Source organism: Dendrobates tinctorius, unplaced genomic scaffold (assembly GCF_039654945.1).
Source record: "Dendrobates tinctorius isolate UK_male_01 unplaced genomic scaffold, ASM3965494v1 ptg000014l, whole genome shotgun sequence".
NCBI lineage: Eukaryota > Metazoa > Chordata > Amphibia > Anura > Dendrobatidae > Dendrobates > Dendrobates tinctorius.
The window spans coordinates 2,892,822-2,913,812 of NW_027361682.1; the positions used below are offsets into that span (position 1 = coordinate 2,892,822).

The 20,991-nt window shown below is 39.8% G+C and overlaps 1 protein-coding gene across 4 annotated transcripts in view; it reads right to left on the reverse strand.

Annotated features, from left to right (window-relative positions):
* LOC141073554 (uncharacterized) overlaps positions 1 to 20,991 on the reverse strand; it is a 132,756-nt gene that overhangs the window by 107,464 nt on the left and 4,301 nt on the right. The window lies entirely within an intron of this gene.

Sequence of the window (20,991 nt, forward strand, 5' to 3'; positions counted from 1 at the left end):
AGCTTTAGCCCGCTATTTTTTATTTTCCCAAGGGTAACAGGAGAAATTGGACCACAAAAGTTGTTATGCAATTTGTCCCGAGTATGCTGATACCCTATATGTGGGGGGGAAGAACCACTGTTTGGGCGCATGGGAGAGCTCGGAAGGGAAGGAGCACAGTTTTGGAATGGAGACTTTTATGGAATGTTCTGCGGGCATCATGTTGCGTTTGCAGAGCCCCTGATGTGCTTAGCTAAACAGAGCAGGAGAGGCCCCCCCTGGTTAGTACACATGGTAAAACTATCAGCACATTATATTAACTAAAAAACACCCAAACTATAGTGCACACCAAAGGAGTGATAAGGGGGGGAATATACTGGTGCCGTCATGGGCTCCAGAAAAAACGGCTACCAGTAAGTAACCTTGGTGTTTTCCCTTCCATGACAGCACACACGAGAGGCTTCTGTAGAATGAAACACCTTAGGGAGGGACCATCACTTGTAGCACCCTTCTACTAAAGGTTAGGTCAGTAGTGGAAGATAGATCTAGTCAGTAGTGTTTGAGAAGGGTCGAACGTGAGGACCAAGTAGTGGCTTTACAAATCTGCTCAATCGTTACCTAAGCCTTCTCTGCCCAGGAGGTAGCCACGGCTCTGGTAGAGTAAGCTTTGATGCCTTCAGGAACCGGAGTGCCACTCACAGAGTAGGATAACATAATGGCCTCCCTGATCCATCTGGCAATGGTACTTTTGGCTACCCCATACACCTTTCTACTACCCTGAAAGGCTACAAACAGGGCCTTATCTTTTCTCCACTGACTAGTCACTGACATGTATTGTAGTATGGCCCTCCTTACATCTAACGTATGGAACTTTTGCTCCCCAAGGTTCCGAGGATTATTACAGAATGATGGCAAGGTGATCTCCTGAGTCCTATGGAACTTAAGGACTAACTTGGGGAGATAGGCCGGATCTGATCTTAGAACCACTCTGTCATCAAAAACTTGGGTATATGGAGGGCATACAGACTGAGCCTATAGGTTGCTCACTCTACGGGCCAATGTTAAGGCTACCAGTAATACTGTTTTAAGTGTGAGTAATTTTGGTGACAACTCCTGTAATGGCTCAAAGGGGTCTCTGGTTAAAGCCTCCAAAACTAGATTCAGGTCCCAGGGTGTTATCTTCAGGATAATGACCGGCCTAGACCTACTACAAGACTTTATGAACCGGGACACCCACCTATTGGACGCTAGGTTGCAGTTATATAGGGCCCCTAGAGCTGAAACTTTGACTTTGAGGGTGCAAGTTGCTAACCCGAGTTGCAGCCCCACCTGTAAAAACTCTAGGATAGGTCCCACTGGAGCTACATCTCCTAAAGGTTCCCCCAGGAAGTATAGGAACTTTTTCCACGTTCTACCGTAGATTCTGGATGTGATAGGTTTCCTACTCTTCAACAGGGTGGAGACTAACCCTGGTGAGAAACCCTGGCGACTCAGTAGAACCCTCTCAAATTCCAGGCTGCCAGATGGAAGCCCTTCACCTGACTGTGGACCACTGGTCCCTGGGTGAACAGGTCTGGAACCGGTGGTAAGATTCATGCATCTGTAACTGACATGTGCCTTAGAAGGGAGAACTATGGCCTCCTCGGCCAAAACGGGGCTATTAGAATTACTCTCATTTGATCGTCCCTGATTTTCCGGATTCCGAATCATTGTCATCGGGGGGGACAACGCGTAGGCCAGGGAAAACTTCCAGGGTATTTGTAGGGCATCTACTGCAAACGGATGTTCTTTTGGATTTAGTGAGCAGAACTTCCTGACGTTTCTGTTGAGTGAGGAGGCGAACAGGTCTATTTCCGGTTTGCCCCAAGCTTGAACTATTTGTTGGAAAACCTGAGGGTTTAAGGACCTGTCTCAGGTGTCTGCGACTCAGGAAGTCTGCTTGTAGATTTTCGACACCCCTTACATGTAGTGTCGTGATGGATAACAGATATTGTTCTACAAATTGGAATAGTAGGTTTGATATTTCCATGAGGCCCCGGGATCTCGTTCCACCCTGGTGGTTGATGTAAGCTACCGCTGCTCGATTGTCCGTCATGACTCGAGTGTGGCAGCCCTGAAGCAAGGGGAGAAAATATTTCAAGGCCTTCTTCACTGCCCACAGTTCTTTCATGATAGCCGGATATGATAGCCGTGTGCTGGCCAAAGGTCACGGACTCCTGACCGTGGCAATTGCCATATTCTAAGGACCTGGGAGGAACTACCTTTATATTTTATAGAGAATTGTGAATATATTTTTAACTATATTAAATGTTACATTTTAGAGTACTGCTCAGTGTTGGAAATCTGTATCCTGTCTGTGGTCATTACATGAATGCAGATTTTACAGGTCTTCACAGTAATACACACGTGATCATCGGAGCAAATGTGCAGAGACCCGAAGCTACCCCAGGACTGAGTCCTGTCCCCTCTATCACACAGTCCTTGCTCCCCCATTACTGCTCACCAGTGCAGACTTCTCCTCCAGCTCTTACATGTGGAGCCGGCTGTACCCTAATGTGCAGAGTCCCGGTGCTCCCCCAGGACTGAGTCCTGTCCCCTCTATCACACAGTCCCTGCTCCCCCATTACCGCTCACAAGTGCAGACTTCTCCTCCAGCTCTTACATATGGAGCCGGCTGTACCCTAATGTGCAGAGTCCTGGTGCCCCCCAGGACTGAGTCCTGCCCCCTCTATCACACAGTCCCTGCTCCCCCATTACCGCTCACCAGTGCAGACTTCTCCTCCAGCTCTTACATGTGGAGCCGGCTGTACCCTAATGTGCAGATTCCCAGTGCCCCTCCAGGACTGAGTCCTGCTCCCTCAGGGCCAGGCAGCAGGAAAGGTGGATGGGGGCAGATCCAAGGTGGGGGCCATAGAAGTCCATGGCATATCATAGTTCTCTTTCTCGCAGTCTATGACATTCGCTCACATATTGCGCTGCTATCTCCACTGTATATATTATTGTAGATACAGACTGTATGGGCTCCTGTCAGGTATATATTATTGTATGGACTGTACAGGCTCCTGTCAGGTATATATTATTGTAGATACAGACTGTACGGGCTCCTGTCAGGTATATATTATTGTAGATATAGACTGTACGGGCTCCTGTCAGGTATATATTATTGTAGATATAGACTGTATGGGCTCCTGTCAGGTACATATTATTGTAGATATAGACTGTAAGGGCTCCTGTCAGGTATATATTATTGTAGATATAGACTGTATGGGCTCCTGTCAGGTATATATTACTATATAGACTATACGTTCTCCTGTCATTTATATATTATTGTAGATACAGACTGTACGGGCTCCTGTCAGGTATATATTATTGTAGATATAGACTGTACGGGCTCCTGTCAGGTATATATTATTGTAGATATAGACGGTACGGGCTCCTGTCAGGTATATATTATTGTAGATACAGACTGTATGGGCTCCTGTCAGGTATATATTATTGTAGATATAGACTGTACGGGCTCCTGTCAGGTATATATTATTGTAGATATAGACTGTATAGGCTCCTGTCAGGTATATATTATTGTAGATATAGACTGTACGGGATCCTGTCAGGTATATATTATTGTACAGTGGGGCAAAAAAGTATTTAGTCAGTCAGCAATAGTGCAAGTTCCACCACTTAAAAAGATGAGAGGCGTCTGTAATTTACATCATAGGTAGACCTCAACTATGGGAGACAAACTGAGAAAAAAAAATCCAGAAAATCACATTGTCTGTTTTTTTTTCATTTTATTTGCATATTATGGTGGAAAATAAGTATTTGGTCAGAAACAAGCAATCAAGATTTCTGGCTCTCACAGACCTGTAACTTCTTCTTTAAGAGTCTCCTCTTTCCTCCACTCATTACCTGTAGTAATGGCACCTGTTTAAACTTGTTATCAGTATAAAAAGACACCTATGCACACCCTCAAACAGTCTGACTCCAAACTCCACTATGGTGAAGACCAAAGAGCTGTCAAAGGACACCAGAAACAAAATTGTAGCCCTGCACCAGGCTGGGAAGACTGAATCTGCAATAGCCAACCAGCTTGGAGTGAAGAAATCAACTGTGGGAGCAATAATTAGAAAATGGAAGACATACAAGACCACTGATAATCTCCCTCGATCTGGTGCTCCACGCAAAATCCCACCCCGTGGGGTCAGAATGATCACAAGAACGGTGAGCAAAAATCCCAGAACCACGCGGGGGGACCTAGTGAATGAACTGCAGAGAGCTGGGACCAATGTAACAAGGCCTACCATAAGTAACACACTACACCACCATGGACTCAGATCCTGCAGTGCCAGACGTGTCCCACTGCTTAAGCCTGTACATGTCCGGGCCCGTCTGAAGTTTGCTAGAGAGCATTTGGATGATCCAGAGGAGTTTTGGGAGAATGTCCTATGGTCTGATGAAACCAAACTGGAACTGTTTGGTAGAAACACAACTTGTCGTGTTTGGAGGAAAAAGAATACTGAGTTGCATCCATCAAACACCATACCTACTGTAAAGCATGGTGGTGGAAACATCATGCTTTGGGGCTGTTTCTCTGCAAAGGGGCCAGGACGACTGATCCGGGTACATGAAAGAATGAATGGGGCCATGTATCGTGAGATTTTGAGTGCAAACCTGCTTCCATCAGCAAGGGCATTGAATATGAAACGTGGCTGGGTCTTTCAACATGACAATGATCCAAAGCACATCGCCAGGGCAACGAAGGAGTGGCTTCGTAAGAAGCATTTCAAGGTCCTGGAGTGGCCTAGCCAGTCTCCAGATCTCAACCCTATAGAAAACCTTTGGAGGGAGTTGAAAGTCCGTGTTGCCAAGCGAAAAGCCAAAAACATCACTGCTCTAGAGGAGATCTGCATGGAGGAATGGGTCAACATACCAACAACAGTGTGTGGCAACCTTGTGAAGACTTACAGAAAACGTTTGACCTCTGTCATTGCCAACAAAGGATATATCACAAAGTATTGAGATGAAATTTTGTTTCTGACCAAATACTTATTTTCCACCATAATATGCAAATAAAATGAAAAAAAAACAGACAATGTGATTTTCTGGATTTTTTTTTCTCAGTTTGTCTCCCATAGTTGAGGTCTACCTATGATGTAAATTACAGACGCCTCTCATCTTTTTAAGTGGTGGAACTTGCACTATTGCTGACTGACTAAATACTTTTTTGCCCCACTGTAGATATAGACTGTATAGGCTCCTGTCAGGTATATATTATTGTAGATATAGACTGTACAGGCTCCTGTCAGGTATATATTATTGTAGATATAGACTGTATGGGCTCCTGTCAGGTATATATTATTGTAGATATAGACTGTATGGGCTCCTGTCAGGTATATATTATTGTAGATATAGACTGTGTGGGCTCCAGTCAGGTATATATTATTGAAGATACAGACTGTAAGTGCTCCTGTCAGGTATACATTATTGTAGATATAGACTGTACGTGCTCCTGTCAGGTATATATTATTGTAGATATAGACTGTATGGGCTCCTGTCAGGTATATATTATAGTATATATAGACTGTATGGGCTCCTGTCAGGTATATATTATTGTATAGACTGTACGTGCTCCTGTCAGGTATATATTATTGTAGATATAGACTGTATAGGCTCCTGTCAGGTATATATTATTGTAGATATAGACTGTACAGGCTCCTGTCAGGTATATATTATTGTAGATATAGACTGTACGGGCTCCTGTCAGGTATATATTATTGTAGATATAGACTGTACGGGCTCCTGTCAGGTATATATTATTGTAGATATAGACTGTACGGGCTCCTGTCAGGTATATATTATTGTAGATATAGACTGTACGGGCTCCTGTCAGGTATATATTATTGTAGATATAGACTGTATAGGCTCCTGTCAGGTATATATTATTGTAGATATAGACTGTACGGGCTCCTGTCAGGTATATATTATTGTAGATATAGACTGTATAGGCTCCTGTCAGGTATATATTATTGTAGATATAGACTGTACAGGCTCCTGTCAGGTATATATTATTGTAGATATAGACTGTACGGGCTCCTGTCAGGTATATATTATTGTAGATATAGACTGTACGGGCTCCTGTCAGGTATATATTATTATAGATATAGACTGTACGGGCCCCTGTCAGGTATATATTAGTGTAGATATAGAATGTACGTTCTCCTGTCAGGTATATATTATGGTAGATATAGAATGTACGGGCTCCTGTCAGGTATATATTATCGTAGATGCAGACGGTAAAGGCTCCTGTCAGGTATATATTACTGTAGATACAGACTGTATGGGCTCCTGTCAGATATATATTATTGTAGATACAGACTGTACGGGCTCCTGTCAGGTATATATTACTGTAGATACAGACTGTATGGGCTCCTGTCAGGTATATATTATTGTAGATACTGTACGGGCTCCTGTCAGGTATATATTATTGCAGATATAGACTGTATGGCTCCTGTCAGGTATATATTACTGTAGATACTGTACGGGCTCCTATCAGGTATATATTACTGTAGATACTGTACGGGCTCCTGTGAGGTATATATTATTGTAGATACAGACTGTACAGGCTCCTGTCAGGTATATATTATTGTAGATATAGACTGTACGGGCTCCTGTCAGGTATATATTATTGTAGATATAGACTGTATGGGCTCCTGTCAGGTATATATTATTGTAGATATAGACTGTACGGGCTCCTGTCAGGTATATATTATTGAAAAATACTCCAAAGAAACATCCTTATTACATTATTAGTAAAATACATGAATAGTGCCTCATTAAATCTATTAACATGGAGACGATTCTCAATGATATGAGAGAAAGGAGAGCCTAGAATCCAAATCCATTACAACCGTATAATATTTTTATTTACCAAAAATGACACACGTTGGAGATACAGGAAAATTACAAAACCAATAAAATGGGCAATCACATAAAACCCGATACTGGAAAAACAAGCGGACAGCCTGTGATGGGCATGTACAACCAAAAGACAGATACCACAGGTTTACAATATAGTCACAATGACAATAAGAAAATGGCATAGAGAGTAGTCACTGAACCAGCCACAGAACAGTTAATTAATCTATTGTGCAAGAGTCACTGTCAAAAAACAACCCCAGAGCAGTGTTATGTATTATATAGTACATGGAGATGTCAGTGCCAATGACTAGTAAATTGAGTATACATCACCCAATATGTCCTGAGACTAAATGAGTGGGAAACTCAGACATACGCCATGTCAGTGTGTCATAAATCATGCAGTAAACGATCCAGTAGGAAACGTCAAAGATGAGCTCAAATGAGCTGGTTAAACACCCCCCGAGGAAGCGGTCTCCTATACCGCGAAACGCGCGTAGGGGCACACAAGCTGACGCCTTTACACACCGGGACATGATGGGTATGTTTAACCAGCTCATTTGAGCTCATCTTTGACGTTTCCTACAGGATCGTTTACTGCATGATTTATGACACACTGACATGGCGTATGTCTGAGTTTCCCACTCATTTAGTCTCAGGACATATTGGGTGATGTATACTCAATTTACTAGTCATTGGCACTGACATCTCCATGTACTATATAATACATAACACTGCTCTGGGGTTGTTTTTTGACAGTGACTCTTGCACAATAGATTAATTAACTGTTCTGTGGCTGGTTCAGTGACTACTCTCTATGCCATTTTCTTATTGTCATTGTGACTATATTGTAAACCTGTGGTATCTGTCTTTTGGTTGTACATGCCCATCACAGGCTGTCCGCTTGTTTTTCCAGTATCGGGTTTTATGTGATTGCCCATTTTATTGGTTTTGTAATTTTCCTGTATCTCCAACGTGTGTCATTTTTGGTAAATAAAAATATTATACGGTTGAAATGGATTTGGATTCTAGGCTCTCCTTTCTCTCAAGTATATATTATTGTAGATAAAGACTGTACGGGCTCCTGTCAGGTATATATTATTGTAGATATAGACTGTACGGGCTCCTGTCAGGTATATATTATTGTAGATATAGACAGTACGGGCTCCTGTCAGGTATATATTACTGTATAGACTGTACGTGCTCCTGTCAGGTATATATTATAGTAGATATAGACTGTATGGGCTCCTGCCAGGTATATATTACTGTATAGACTGTACGGGCTTCTGTCAGGTATATATTACTGTAGATACTGTACGGGCTTCTGTCAGGTATATATTACTGTAGATACTGTACGGGCTCCTGTCAGGTATATATTATTGTAGATATAGACTGTACAGGCTCCTGTCAGGTATATATTATTGTAGATATAGACTGTACGGGCTCCTGTCAGGTGAATATTATTGTAGATATAGACTGTATGGGATCCTGTCAGGTATATATTACTGTATAGACTGTACGTGCTCCTGTCAGGTATATATTATTGTAGATATGGACTGCATAGGCTCCTGTCAGGTATATATTACTGTATAGACTGTACGGGCTGCTGTCAGGTATACATTATAGCAGATATAGACTGTATGGGCTCCGGTCAGGTATATATTATTGCAGATATAGACTATATGGCTCCTGTCAGGTATATATTATAGTAGATATAGACTGTATGGGCTCCTGTCAGGTATATATTACTGTAGATATAGACTGTACGGGCTTCTGTCAGGTATATATTACTGTAGATACTGTACGGGCTCCTGTCAGGCATATATTATTGTAGATATAGACTGTATGGGCTCCTATCAGGTATATATTATTGCAAATATAGACTGTATAAGCTCCTGTCAGGTATATATTACTATAGATACCGTACGGGCTCCTGTCAGGTATATATTATTGTAGATATAGACTGTATGGGCTCATGTCAGGTATATATTATTGCAGATATAGACTGTATGGCTCCTGTCAGGTATATATTACTATAGATACTGTACGGGCTCCTATCAGGTATATATTACTGTAGATACTGTACGGGCTCCTGTGAGGTATATATTATTGTAGATACAGACTGTACGGGCTCCTGTGAGGTATATATTATTGTAGATATAGACTGTACGGGCTCCTGTCAGGTATATATTATTGTAGATATAGACTGTATGGGCTCCTGTCAGGTATATATTATTGTAGATACAGACTGTACGGGCTCCTGTCAGGTATATATTATTGTAGATACAGACTGTACGGGCTCCTGTCAGGTATATATTATTGTAGATATAGACAGTACGGGCTCCCGTCAGGTATATATTATTGCAGATATAGACTGTACGGGCTCCCGTCAGGTATATATTATTGTAGATACAGACTGTATGGGCTCCCGTCAGGTATATATTATTGTAGATAGACTGTATGGGCTCCTGTCAGGTATATATTATTGTAGATACTGTACGGGCTCCTGTCAGGTATATATTATTGTAGATACAGACTGTACGGGCTCCTGTCAGGTATATATTATTGTAGATACAGACTATACGGGCTCATGTCAGGTATATATTATTGTAGATACAGACTGTACGGGCTCCTGTCAGTTATATATTATTGTAGATATAGACTGTACGGGCTCCTGTCAGGTATATATTATTGTAGATATAGACTGTACGGGCTCCTGTCAGGTATATATTATTGTAGATACAGACTGTACGGGCTCCTGTCAGGTATATATTATTGTAGATATAGACTGTACGGGTTCCTGTCAGGTAAATATTATTGTAGATACAGACTGTACGGGCTCATGTCAGGTATATATTATTGTAGACACAGACTGTACAGGCTCCTGTCAGGTATATATTATTGTAGATATAGACTGTACGGGCTCCTGTCAGGTATATATTATTGTAGATATAGACTGTACGGGCTCCTGTCAGGTATATATTATTGTAGATATAGACTGTACGGGCTCCTGTCAGGTATATATTATTGTAGATATAGACTGTACGGGCTCCTGTCAGGTATATATTATTGTAGATATAGACTGTACGGGCTCCTGTCAGGTATATATTACTGTAGATACTGTACGGGCTTCTGTCAGGTATATATTATTGTAGATACTGTACGGGCTCCTATCAGGTATATATTACTGTAGATACTGTACGAGCTCCTGTGAGGTATATATTATTGTAGATACAGACTGTACGGGCTCCTGTCAGGTATATATTATTGTAGATATAGACTGTACGGGCTCCTGTCAGGTATATATTATTGTAGATATAGACTGTATGGGCTCCTGTCAGGTATATATTATTGTAGATATAGACTGTACGGGCTCCTGTCAGGTATATATTATTGTAGATACAGACTGTACGGGCTCCTGTCAGGTATATATTATTGTAGATATAGACAGTACGGGCTCCTGTCAGGTATATATTATTGCAGATACAGACTGTACGGGCTCCCGTCAGGTATATATTATTGTAGATACAGACTGTATGGGCTCCCGTCAGGTATATATTATTGTAGATACAGACTGTATGGGCTCCTGTCAGGTATATATTATTGTAGATACTGTACGGGCTCCTGTCAGGTATACATTATTGTAGATACAGACTGTAAGGGCTCCTGTCAGGTATATATTATTGTAGATACTGTACGGGCTCCTGTCAGGTATATATTATTGTAGATACAGACTGTACGGGCTCCTGTCAGGTATATATTATTGTAGATACAGACTGTACGGGCTCATGTCAGGTATATATTATTGTAGATACAGACTGTACGGGCTCCTGTCAGGTATATATTATTGTAGATATAGACTGTACGGGCTGTCAGGTATATATTATTGCAGATATAGACTGTACGGGCTCCTGTCAGGTATATATTATTGTAGATATAGACTGTACGGGCTCCTGTCAGGTATATATTATTGTAGATACAGACTGTACGGGCTCCTGTCAGGTATATATTATTGTAGATATAGACTGTACGGGTTCCTGTCAGGTAAATATTATTGTAGATACAGACTGTACGGGGTCATGTTAGGTATATATTATTGTAGACACAGACTGTACAGGCTCCTGTCAGGTATATATTATTGTAGATATAGACGGTACGGGCTCCTGTCAGGTATATATTATTGTAGATATAGACTGTACGGGCTCCTGTCAGGTATATATTATTGTAGATATAGACTGTACGGGCTCCTGTTAGGTATATATTATTGTAGATACAGACTGTACGGGCTCCTGTCAGGTATATATTATTGTAGATATCGACTGTATAGGCTCCTGTCAGGTATATATTATTGTATGGACTGTACAGGCTCCTGTCAGGTATATATTATTGTAGATACAGACTGTACGGGCTCCTGTCAGGTATATATTATTGTAGATAGACTGTATGGGCTCCTGTCAGGTATATATTATTGTAGATATAGACTGTACGGGCTCCTGTCAGGTATATATTATTGTAGATATAGACTGTACGGGCTCCTGTCAGGTATATATTATTGTAGATACAGACTGTACGGGCTCCTGTCAGGTATATATTATTGTAGGTATCGACTGTATAGGCTCCTGTCAGGTATATATTATTGTATGGACTGTACAGACTCCTGTCAGGTATATATTATTGTAGATACAGACTGTTCGGGCTCCTGTCAGGTATATATTATCGTAGATATAGACTGTACGGGCTCCTGTCAGTTATATATTATTGTAGATATAGACTGTATGGGCTCCTGTCAGATATATATTATTGTAGATATAGACTGTACGGGCTCCTGTCAGATATATATTATTGTAGATATAGACTGTACGGGCTCCTGTCCGATATATATTATTGTAGATATGGACTGTATGGGCTCCTGTCAGGTATATATTATTGTAGATATAGACTGTACGGGCTCCTGTCAGGTATATATTATTGAAGATACAGACTGTACGGGCACCTGTCAGGTATATATTATTGTAGCTATAGACTGTACTGGCTCCTGTCAGGTATATATTATTGTAGCTATAGACTGTACGGGCTCCTGTCAGATATATATTATTGTAGATATGGACTGTATGGGCTCCTGTCAGGTATATATTATTGTAGATATAGACTGTACGGGCTCCTGTCAGGTATATATTATTGAAGATACAGACTGTATGGGCTCCTGTCAGGTATATATTATTGTAGCTATAGACTGTACAGGCTCCTGTCAGGTATATATTATTGTAGCTACAGACTGTACGGGCTCCTGTCAGGTATATATTATTGTATCTATAGACTGTACGGGCTCCTGTCAGGTATATATTATTGTAGATATATACTGTATGGGCTCCTGTCAGGTATATATTATTGAAGATACAGACTGTATGGGCTCCTGTCAGGTATATATTATTGTAGATATATACTGTATGGGCTCCTGTCAGGTATATATTATTGTATCTATAGACTGTACGGGCTCCTGTCAGGTATATATTATTGTAGATATATACTGTATGGGCTCCTGTCAGGTATATATTATTGTAGGTATCGACTGTATAGGCTCCTGTCAGGTATATATTATTGTATGGACTGTACAGGCTCCTGTCAGGTATATATTATTGTAGATACAGACTGTTCGGGCTCCTGTCAGGTATATATTATTGTAGATATAGACTGTACGGGCTCCTGTCAGGTATATATTATCGTAGATATAGACTGTACGGGCTCCTGTCAGTTATATATTATTGTAGATATAGACTGTATGGGCTCCTGTCAGATATATATTATTGTAGATATAGACTGTACGGGCTCCTGTCAGATATATATTATTGTAGATATAGACTGTACGGGCTCCTGTCAGATATATATTATTGTAGATATGGACTGTATGGGCTCCTGTCAGGTATATATTATTGTAGATATAGACTGTACGGGCTCCTGTCAGGTATATATTATTGAAGATACAGACTGTACGGGCACCTGTCAGGTATATATTATTGTAGCTATAGACTGTACTGGCTCCTGTCAGGTATATATTATTGTAGCTATAGACTGTACGGGCTCCTGTCAGATATATATTATTGTAGATATGGACTGTATGGGCTCCTGTCAGGTATATATTATTGTAGATATAGACTGTACGGGCTCCTGTCAGGTATATATTATTGAAGATACAGACTGTATGGGCTCCTGTCAGGTATATATTATTGTAGCTATAGACTGTACAGGCTCCTGTCAGGTATATATTATTGTAGCTACAGACTGTACGGGCTCCTGTCAGGTATATATTATTGTAGATATAGACTGTACGGGCTCCTGTCAGGTATATATTATTGTAGATATATACTGTATGGGCTCCTGTCAGGTATATATTACTGTATAGACTGTACGTTCTCCTGTCAGGTATATATTATTGTAGATATAGGCTGTACAGGCTCCTGTCAGGTATATATTATTGTAGATATAGACTGTACGGGCTCCTGTCAGGGATATATTATTGTAGATATAGACTGTACGGGCTCCTGTCGGGTATATATTATTGTAGATATAGACTGTACAGGCTCCTGTCAGGTATATATTATTGTAGATATAGACTGTACGGGCTCCTGTCAGGTATATATTATTGTAGATATAGACTGTACGGGCTCCTGTCAGGTATATATTATTGTAGATATAGACTGTACGGGCTCCTGTCAGATATATATTATTGTAGATATAGACTGTACGGGCTCCTGTCAGATATATATTATTGTAGATATGGACTGTATGGGCTCCTGTCAGGTATATATTATTGTAGATATAGACTGTACGGGCTCCTGTCAGGTATATATTATTGAAGATACAGACTGTACGGGCACCTGTCAGGTATATATTATTGTAGCTATAGACTGTACTGGCTCCTGTCAGGTATATATTATTGTAGCTATAGACTGTACGGGCTCCTGTCAGATATATATTATTGTAGATATGGACTGTATGGGCTCCTGTCAGGTATATATTATTGTAGATATAGACTGTACGGGCTCCTGTCAGGTATATATTATTGAAGTTACAGACTGTATGGGCTCCTGTCAGGTATATATTATTGTAGCTATAGACTGTACAGGCTCCTGTCAGGTATATATTATTGTAGCTACAGACTGTACGGGCTCCTGTCAGGTATATATTATTGTATCTATAGACTGTACGGGCTCCTGTCAGGTATATATTATTGTAGATATATACTGTATGGGCTCCTGTCAGGTATATATTACTGTATAGACTGTACGTTCTCCTGTCAGGTATATATTATTGTAGATATAGACTGTACGGGCTCCTGTCAGGTATATATTATTGTAGATATATACTGTATGGGCTCCTGTCAGGTATATATTACTGTATAGACTGTACGTTCTCCTGTCAGGTATATATTATTGTAGATATAGGCTGTACAGGCTCCTGTCAGGTATATATTATTGTAGATATAGACTGTACGGGCTCCTGTCAGGGATATATTATTGTAGATATAGACTGTACGGGCTCCTGTCGGGTATATATTATTGTAGATATAGACTGTACAGGCTCCTGTCAGGTATATATTATTGTAGATATAGACTGTACGGGCTCCTGTCAGGTATATATTATTGTAGATATAGACTGTACGGGCTCCTGTCAGGTATATATTATTGTAGATACAGACTGTACGGGCTCCTGTCAGGTATATATTATTGTAGATATCGACTGTATAGGCTCCTGTCAGGTATATATTATTGTATGGACTGTACAGGCTCCTGTCAGGTATATATTATTGTAGATACAGACTGTACGGGCTCCTGTCAGGTATATATTATTGTAGATAGACTGTATGGGCTCCTGTCAGGTATATATTATTGTAGATATAGACTGTACGGGCTCCTGTCAGGTATATATTATTGTAGATATAGACTGTACGGGCTCCTGTCAGGTATATATTATTGTAGATACAGACTGTACGGGCTCCTGTCAGGTATATATTATTGTAGGTATCGACTGTATAGGCTCCTGTCAGGTATATATTATTGTATGGACTGTACAGGCTCCTGTCAGGTATATATTATTGTAGATACAGACTGTTCGGGCTCCTGTCAGGTATATATTATTGTAGATATAGACTGTACGGGCTCCTGTCAGGTATATATTATCGTAGATATAGACTGTACGGGCTCCTGTCAGTTATATATTATTGTAGATATAGACTGTATGGGCTCCTGTCAGATATATATTATTGTAGATATAGACTGTACGGGCTCCTGTCAGATATATATTATTGTAGATATGGACTGTATGGGCTCCTGTCAGGTATATATTATTGTAGATATAGACTGTACGGGCTCCTGTCAGGTATATATTATTGAAGATACAGACTGTACGGGCACCTGTCAGGTATATATTATTGTAGCTATAGACTGTACAGGCTCCTGTCAGGTATATATTATTGTAGCTATAGACTGTACGGGCTCCTGTCAGATATATATTATTGTAGATATGGACTGTATGGGCTCCTGTCAGGTATATATTATTGTAGATATAGACTGTACGGGCTCCTGTCAGGTATATATTATTGAAGATACAGACTGTATGGGCTCCTGTCAGGTATATATTATTGTAGCTATAGACTGTACAGGCTCCTGTCAGGTATATATTATTGTAGCTACAGACTGTACGGGCTCCTGTCAGGTATATATTATTGTATCTATAGACTGTACGGGCTCCTGTCAGGTATATATTATTGTAGATATATACTGTATGGGCTCCTGTCAGGTATATATTACTGTATAGACTGTACGGGCTCCTGTCAGGTATATATTATTGTAGATATATACTGTATGGGCTCCTGTCAGGTATATATTACTGTATAGACTGTATGTTCTCCTGTCAAGTATATATTATTGTAGATATAGGCTGTACAGGCTCCTGTCAGGTATATATTATTGTAGATATAGACTGTACGGGCTCCTGTCAGGTATATATTATTGTAGATATAGACTGTACGGGCTCCTGTTAGGTATATATTATTGTAGATACAGACTGTACGGGCTCCTGTCAGGTATATATTATTGTAGGTATCGACTGTATAGGCTCCTGTCAGGTATATATTATTGTATGGACTGTACAGGCTCCTGTCAGGTATATATTATTGTAGATACAGACTGTTCGGGCTCCTGTCAGGTATATATTATTGTAGATATAGACTGTACGGGCTCCTGTCAGGTATATATTATCGTAGATATAGACTGTACGGGCTCCTGTCAGTTATATATTATTGTAGATATAGACTGTATGGGCTCCTGTCAGATATATATTATTGTAGATATAGACTGTACGGGCTCCTGTCAGATATATATTATTGTAGATATAGACTGTACGGGCTCCTGTCAGATATATATTATTGTAGATATGGACTGTATGGGCTCCTGTCAGGTATATATTATTGTAGATATAGACTGTACGGGCTCCTGTCAGGTATATATAATTGAAGATACAGACTGTACGGGCACCTGTCAGGTATATATTATTGTAGCTATAGACTGTACTGGCTCCTGTCAGGTATATATTATTGTAGCTATAGACTGTACGGGCTCCTGTCAGATATATATTATTGTAGATATGGACTGTATGGGCTCCTGTCAGGTATATATTATTGTAGATATAGACTGTACGGGCTCCTGTCAGGTATATATTATTGAAGATACAGACTGTATGGGCTCCTGTCAGGTATATATTATTGTAGCTATAGACTGTACAGGCTCCTGTCAGGTATATATTATTGTAGCTACAGACTGTACGGGCTCCTGTCAGGTATATATTATTGTATCTATAGACTGTACGGGCTCCTGTCAGGTATATATTATTGTAGATATATACTGTATGGGCTCCTGTCAGGTATATATTACTGTATAGACTGTACGTTCTCCTGTCAGGTATATATTATTGTAGATATAGACTGTACGGGCTCCTGTCAGGTATATATTATTGTAGATATATACTGTATGGGCTCCTGTCAGGTATATATTACTGTATAGACTGTACGTTCTCCTGTCAAGTATATATTATTGTAGATATAGGCTGTACAGGCTCCTGTCAGGTATATATTATTGTAGATATAGACTGTACGGGCTCCTGTCAGGGATATATTATTGTAGATATAGACTGTACGGGCTCCTGTCGGGTATATATTATTGTAGATATAGACTGTACAGGCTCCTGTCAGGTATATATTATTGTAGATATAGACTGTACGGGCTCCTGTCAGGTATATATTATTGTAGATATAGACTGTACGGGCTCCTGTCAGGTATATATTATTGTAGATACAGACTGTACGGGCTCCTGTCAGGTATATATTATTGTAGATATCGACTGTATAGGCTCCTGTCAGGTATATATTATTGTATGGACTGTACAGGCTCCTGTCAGGTATATATTATTGTAGATACAGACTGTACGGGCTCCTGTCAGGTATATATTATTGTAGATAGACTGTATGGGCTCCTGTCAGGTATATATTATTGTAGATATAGACTGTACGGGCTCCTGTCAGGTATATATTATTGTAGATATAGACTGTACGGGCTCCTGTCAGGTATATATTATTGTAGATACAGACTGTACGGGCTCCTGTCAAGTATATATTATTGTAGGTATCGACTGTATAGGCTCCTGTCAGGTATATATTATTGTAGATATAGACTGTACGGGCTCCTGTCAGGTATATATTATTGTAGATATAGACTGTACGGGCTCCTGTCAGGTATATATTATCGTAGATATAGACTGTACGGGCTCCTGTCAGTTATATATTATTGTAGATATAGACTGTATGGGCTCCTGTCAGATATATATTATTGTAGATATAGACTGTACGGGCTCCTGTCAGATATATATTATTGTAGATATAGACTGTACGGGCTCCTGTCAGATATATATTATTGTAGATATGGACTGTATGGGCTCCTGTCAGGTATATATTATTGTAGATATAGACTGTACGGGCTCCTGTCAGGTATATATTATTGAAGATACAGACTGTACGGGCACCTGTCAGGTATATATTATTGTAGCTATAGACTGTACAGGCTCCTGTCAGGTATATATTATTGTAGCTATAGACTGTACGGGCTCCTGTCAGATATATATTATTGTAGATATGGACTGTATGGGCTCCTGTCAGGTATATATTATTGTAGATATAGACTGTACGGGCTCCTGTCAGGTATATATTATCGTAGATATAGACTGTACGGGCTCCTGTCAGTTATATATTATTGTAGATATAGACTGTATGGGCTCCTGTCAGATATATATTATTGTAGATATAGACTGTACGGGCTCCTGTCAGATATATATTATTGTAGATATAGACTGTACGGGCTCCTGTCAGATATATATTATTGTAGATATGGACTGTATGGGCTCCTGTCAGGTATATATTATTGTAGATATAGACTGTAAGGGCTCCTGTCAGGTATATATTATTGAAGATACAGACTGTACGGGCACCTGTCAGGTATATATTATTGTAGCTATAGACTGTACAGGCTCCTGTCAGGTATATATTATTGTAGCTATAGACTGTACGGGCTCCTGTCAGATATATATTATTGTAGATATGGACTGTATGGGCTCCTGTCAGGTATATATTATTGTAGATATAGACTGTACGGGCTCCTGTCAGGTATATATTATTGTAGCTATAGACTGTACAGGCTCCTGTCAGGTATATATTATTGTAGCTACAGACTGTACGGGCTCCTGTCAGGTATATATTATTGTATCTATAGACTGTACGGGCTCCTGTCAGGTATATATTATTGTAGATATATACTGTATGGGCTCCTGTCAGGTATATATTAATGTATAGACTGTACGGGCTCCTGTCAGGTATATATTATTGTAGATATATACTGTATGGGCTCCTGTCAGGTATATATTACTGTATAGACTGTACGTTCTCCTGTCAAGTATATATTATTGTAGATATAGGCTGTACAGGCTCCTGTCAGGTATATATTATTGTAGATATAGACTGTACGGGCTCCTGTCAGGGATATATTATTGTAGATATAGACTGTACGGGCTCCTGTCGGGTATATATTATTGTAGATATAGACTGTACGGGCTCCTGTCAGGTATATATTATTGTAGATATAGACTGTACGGGCTCCTGTCAGGGATATATTATTGTAGATACAGACTGTTCGGGCTCCTGTCAGGTATATATTATTGTAGATATAGACTGTACGGGCTCCTGTCAGGTATATATTATCGTAGATATAGACTGTACGGGCTCCTGTCAGTTATATATTATTGTAGATATAGACTGTATGGGCTCCTGTCAGATATATATTATTGTAGATATAGACTGTACGGGCTCCTGTCAGATATATATTATTGTAGATATAGACTGTACGGGCTCCTGTCAGATATATATTATTGTAGATATGGACTGTATGGGCTCCTGTCAGGTATATATTATTGTAGATATAGACTGTACGGGCTCCTGTCAGGTATATATTATTGAAGATACAGACTGTACGGGCACCTGTCAGGTATATATTATTGTAGCTATAGACTGTACAGGCTCCTGTCAGGTATATATTATTGTAGCTATAGACTGTACGGGCTCCTGTCAGATATATATTATTGTAGATATGGACTGTATGGGCTCCTGTCAGGTATATATTATTGTAGATATAGACTGTACGGGCTCCTGTCAGGTATATATTATCGTAGATATAGACTGTACGGGCTCCTGTCAGTTATATATTATTGTAGATATAGACTGTATGGGCTCCTGTCAGATATATATTATTGTAGATATAGACTGTACGGGCTCCTGTCAGATATATATTATTGTAGATATAGACTGTACGGGCTCCTGTCAGATATATATTATTGTAGATATGGACTGTATGGGCTCCTGTCAGGTATATATTATTGTAGATATAGACTGTAAGGGCTCCTGTCAGGTATATATTATTGAAGATACAGACTGTACGGGCACCTGTCAGGTATATATTATTGTAGCTATAGACTGTACAGGCTCCTGTCAGGTATATATTATTGTAGCTATAGACTGTACGGGCTCCTGTCAGATATATATTATTGTAGATATGGACTGTATGGGCTCCTGTCAGGTATATATTATTGTAGATATAGACTGTACGGGCTCCTGTCAGGTATATATTATTGTAGCTATAGACTGTACAGGCTCCTGTCAGGTATATATTATTGTAGCTACAGACTGTACGGGCTCCTGTCAGGTATATATTATTGTATCTATAGACTGTACGGGCTCCTGTCAGGTATATATTATTGTAGATATATACTGTATGGGCTCCTGTCAGGTATATATTAATGTATAGACTGTACGGGCTCCTGTCAGGTATATATTATTGTAGATATATACTGTATGGGCTCCTGTCAGGTATATATTACTGTATAGACTGTACGTTCTCCTGTCAAGTATATATTATTGTAGATATAGGCTGTACAGGCTCCTGTCAGGTATATATTATTGTAGATATAGACTGTACGGGCTCCTGTCAGGGATATATTATTGTAGATATAGACTGTACGGGCTCCTGTCGGGTATATATTATTGTAGATATAGACTGTACAGGCTCCTGTCAGGTATATATTATTGTAGATATGGACTGTACGGGCTCCTGTCAGGTATATATTATTGTAGATATAGACTGTACGAGCTCCTGTCAGGTATATATTATTGTAGATATAGACTGTATGGCTCCTGTCAGGTATATATTATTGTAGATATGGACTGTACGGGCTCCTGTCAGGTATATATTATTGTAGATATAGACTGTACGAGCTCCTGTCAGGTATATATTATTGTAGATATAGACTGTATGGCTCCTGTCAGGTATATATTATTGTAGATATGGACTGTACGGGCTCCTGTCAGGTATATATTATTGTAGATATAGACTGTACAGGCTCCTGTCAGGTATATATTATTGTAGATATAGACTGTATGGGCTCCTGTCAGGTATATATTATTGTAGATACAGACTGTACGGGCTCCTGTCAGGTATATATTATTGT